Raw genomic sequence first — 4,827 nt, 5'->3', positions numbered from 1 at the left:
CACACTGGTGAGGCAACCCAGTTTAAGTGAGGTATTGGGTGTGTGGCATGCTATACAGGTAAGTGTTTCTAAGACGCCCAGTGCCACATGTAAATAAGGCCTGAGTCACAACTAATGTCTAGGCTGAGCAATGATGTGGGTCACATTATTGTAGGTGTTTAATGCAATGTTGAGATATTGATTGCAATCTTTTTTCCTGCTTTGTCAGCACCTATAGTTTTGACAAGGAACCTGTTTGGGCAGTGCTGTGTGATTTAACCAGGTCCGAGTAACTTGCTCTCCACACTGGACACCTGGGAAGCGTGTCACTACAACATGAACCCATAACATCTTACTTAAGGATGAACCAAGAATTGACAAATGGCACTGAATGGATTTTCTGGCCTGTGACATCTCCCACCAAAGCAGGTGTCAGGGTAGCCTCGGCTCCTCTCACCTGCTTTTCCCATGGTGCTGTCATCTGTTCTCAACCTCACTTGCTATGTTAGCCTAGAGACCTGTTCACCACAACAGATAAAACAAGTGGATGGCAGGACCATGAAAGGAAGGGGCAGGAAGAACCACAGCTCACTTGTCTCTTGTTTTAGTAGGAGATTTAATAGGCCGTGTCCAGTTCACATGGCCAGGGCTGGCTTTAAGCCCAGTGGGCCAATTGCTCCCAATTGGGCCCCTTGCCCAAGGGGGCCCCATGCTAGGGTAATCTATTCTAGTCTTACATGCAATTCTGTATTAAAATGTGCTTAGTTCCATTTGGTTCATTAACTCAAATGCACTTTTCAAGCATACATTTTGATTGCTTTCCATTCTGCCATAGATAAAGTCTATAATAAATTTAATTTATATCTCTAAGATTCATAAGACCTTGGCTTATGAACTGCGGCTCCACAAAAAAATGTTTTCAGCTGGGCCCTGCAGCTTTTAAGGCTGGCCCTGGGCATGGCAATCCTAAAATGATTTGGTTTTTGTTTCCTAATTTTTCATCTGCAAAAATTTATCAGAACAGACTTGGTGGACAACCTAGATCAGCTTCTTATAATACTTCCTTAACAATCTAAAGCCATATTTACACTCGCTGCCTGTTAAAGAAAGTGTTTTAATGTATGTTTTGGCAGGTAGCGCTCTGGATAGGAATGTGATTTGATACGGATCTTGAGCTGGTTAGTTGCCAAGCTGGTTAATTGCCAATGGTTGTGATACCCTTTGGCTTTTTTTATGGTACTTGGGCAGTGTGTACAAGCACACATAGTACAACTCTAACAGGCATGGGACATTTTTTTTTAATACTGAACATCAGTAACTCAATATGTTAGTTGGCAACCTTCAGTCTCGAAAGACGATGGTATAAGCCAACAGCACCCGGTATTCCCAGGCGGTCTCCCATCCACGTACTAACCAGGCCTGACCCTGCTTAGCTTCTGAGATCAGATTAGATCGGGCATGTGCAGGGTAACAGTTATGTTAACTCTCCAGAAAATTCCAGATTCGTGTTGAACAAGTATCAATCTGTTCTCCTTCAGATGTGGCTGGAACCCAGAATTGGCACTGGAGTAGGTTGGTCCCAGGAGCAAGGGCTACTTCTAGGGTGGAAGGGGTGGGACCCAACATGGGTGACCTGCGCTGTATGCTATCTTCTCTGGTAGCAACCGACGTGTTCCCTTTGTGTCGGACCTGTGCCAGCTAAACCGATGGCGCAGGTCTGAGAATGGTGCAGTTCTGATCCCATTGGCAATTGGGAGGCTTACATAGGGGTAAGGGACAATATTTTCCCTTCCCCCTCCCAAGCCTCTTAATCTGTCCCCTCCCACCTTGGCATGCAATGCAGCCCATTTTGGCACAGCTTGGGGAAAACCATGGAATGGGATTCTTGGAGTAAAAACCTGATTCTAGACTTCCATAATTAGTCAAGACACTGCTGCGACTCTGCAGCCGCTGTCTATGGGAGTGGGGAAGTAATTACAAAATATAGTTGCCAACATCTCTTGCTGCATTTTAGGCAACGTTTCCGTAAGCATTTGCTACTCAGAAATATCAAACATCTATTTACCCAAAAGGAACTTGAGCATTTTAAGGCTCGGTTTGGTATGAAGGCAGCAGGTCTCAAGTCTGCCTGCAATCAGTTGATGTATGCTGTGAATCAAACCAGTAACAAGTTATTGTTATGTTCAGGCCTCTCATCCGAACCTGGAAACTTATGTCATGATTGAGCCTCCTTTGCTCCCATCTTTCTCCCCCATCTATTTCCCATCAGGCAAATTTCAGCATAAGGTCCAATACGAAAGAGGCTTCCTAGAGATGCTTTGAAATGAGCATCGTTGCAAAAAGAGCACATTTTATTTATTTTTCACATGTTTATACCACCCTTCCTCCAGAGAGCTCAGGGCGGTGTGCAGAGCTGCTCCCCTCCTTTTATCCTCACAACAACCCTGTGAGGTAGGTGAGGCTGAGAGAAAGTGACTGACCCAAGGTCACCCAGGAAGTTTCATGGCTGAGGGGGCATTTGAACCTGGATCTTCTAGGTCTAAGTCCACCTTCCAAACCACTACACCACCCTGGCACATGGCCAGGCAGACCATGTAGTCGCTGACTTCTTGTTCCGGATCTAGCCAAAACAATAACCTTAGCCAACCCACTTGCTGGGACTGGCATGCACCAACTGACAGGGTGCAAGTCCACCCTGCCCACATCCAAGCCTACTGGCCTTCTGACTTGCACAGGTTAGAGGGCAAATATGAATGTCAATGTGGTCATAAACTGTCCAGCCAAATAGACCAGTGACATCATCAACCCTAGGTTTCTTAATATCAAGCCCAAGGATGCTTGTGCATGTTCTGGCTCAGAGTGTAGACTTGCATTTGTCTTTTACCTGTCTTGTGGGCATCAGAAAGGTGTGATAGACTATCCAAGCTGACCTGAGAGTAAGTACAGTTAAGGACAGTGAGGTTCAGATTCATTCTTTGCTTTTACGTTTGCCTGTAATTGCCTGCTTGCATTTTTGCGAATGTCCAGACCTGGGCACTTCCAACACCCAAGCCATGTTCTAAGCCTGCTCATTTCATGCTTTCCTCCTTGTCCCCTGTATTTTTAATAAGCCCATTTTGTGTTTTGACCCTTTACCTGCCTGTAGTTGGTTGAACTCAATGAGATTCTTGCTCGAGCCCTCTTGGACCTGGCTGCATGCTACAGCAGGGCTTTGTGAGGAATTAGCCCAATAATTGAAGGGGGGTTTTGAAAGATGTCCTCAGCCTGCCTGCCTTTATCCTCAAAGTGGCAGCAAAATCTATTGATCAATTTTACCCCAGCAAAGAGGCACATAAGGTGGGAGGAAGCAGGCGCTGGCCACCAAGGCCCACCCCTGCCACTGCCGATCAGCATAACATTCTACTGACTCCAAATCTCCTCTTGTGTTTTCATGCCTCCTTGCTCCTTCCTTTTTTTATTTATTTATCTCAAGCCCTTTTTCCTATCCCTGCAGCACTGTGACATGACATGTTGCACCTACTGAAATGTAAAGCTTGTATCTGGCCATCCTCATCCGTCATCAGCCTGCTCTGTCTTCCTTTGTCACTCCTGTTTCTGTTGTGTCTCCAGGTCATTCTCTGGAATCATTCTCCTTCTTCCAGTCTCTCTGCAAGGCAGCCTGCTTTCCCTGAGCTTTCCCATTCCTGCAGTGGGTACCATCAGACCCTCCACAATCTCATCTCCAAACCCCACCCAACTAGTTCTGCCATGCCAACACCTGACCCAAAGGAAATGCACATATTAGTTCCATAGGTCAGTCTAATTCTTCTCTATTTCCTTGACAATTTCCACTGGCATTTCCAGTTTTCTGGCCTAAGGACAACAAATAGCAGTTGGGCAATGTATGGTCCTTCTCACCCGCCATTCACTTTCTAGTTATTACTCTTTGTTCACAATAGCCAAGTGAATTGGGTGTAATCAAGAGGCCAGGTAACATGGTTCATCATTTCTAATCTCTGTGTCCCTCTTAACAGCAAGGCAGGTGCTGATTTGTTTGCTTGCAGTTCCCTTTCCTCCCCCGCATTTGTATATTATATTATCACCCATTTGTAAGTCAGGACATCTGCTTTCTTTAGCCATTGTGATCTATTCCCTAGCTCAAAATGCCAGCCTTTCACACAGCAGCCATTTGTGCATCAATGGACTTATTTCAAAGCAGATCCGCTCACTGGCGAGTGGACTTCTGCCAGTCTCCTCTCCGCCCCAATGTAGTGTCAGCTCAGACCAGGAAGATTCTGTGAGAAACTAAAATGCCAACCCATTCTTTCTCACAAAAGGGAGGCCATCCATTATCACTGCAACAGCTGTCCGGCAAACAAGAGTGAAAAACCTCATTAGGGTTGCGTCCACTCCAAAGCCTTTGGAGGAGAAATTCCTGCTTTCCAACGCAAAAGCTGAACGATGTCAAGTCACTGCAGACAAATCCAGCTGTTGCAAAGAATGCCAAAGATTTCTGAGGGGTGGGTCTCACTTAGATGGAAAGCTTCAGTTTATAAAAAAAAAGTTAATTCCTCCAGCGGCCTGCCACACCTGCCTCCTATCCATTTTCTCTCCATCACACATGTAGGCTGGTCTGTCCATTCCTGACTCTACAAGCTGGCAGGGATACTTTAAAAGTCACCTGAGACGTGTTCCAGGATCTTTTGCAACATCACAGGGGATGATGGGATGTAACCTTTCTGGTTGGGAACAGTCCTAGGCACTTTCTGAATCCTCTGCAGCTTTTATTTATTCATTCATTCATTCATTCATTCATTCATTCATTCATTCAAGTGGAACACCTTGTAAGGGATCCCAGGCTGCACTCCT

General features: G+C 45.6%; 1 pseudogene; it reads right to left on the bottom strand.

The window, feature by feature from the left end:
- Positions 1-1,344: 1,344 nt before the first annotated feature.
- Positions 1,345-1,463, bottom strand: LOC136637829 (5S ribosomal RNA; annotated as a pseudogene).
- Positions 1,464-4,827: the final 3,364 nt, after the last annotated feature.

This window comes from Tiliqua scincoides, chromosome 1, assembly GCF_035046505.1.
Source record: "Tiliqua scincoides isolate rTilSci1 chromosome 1, rTilSci1.hap2, whole genome shotgun sequence".
Taxonomy (NCBI): Eukaryota; Metazoa; Chordata; class Lepidosauria; order Squamata; family Scincidae; genus Tiliqua; species Tiliqua scincoides.
The sequence above is the reverse complement of the archived record's forward strand: the minus strand, read 5'-3'. Positions and strand labels throughout refer to the sequence as shown.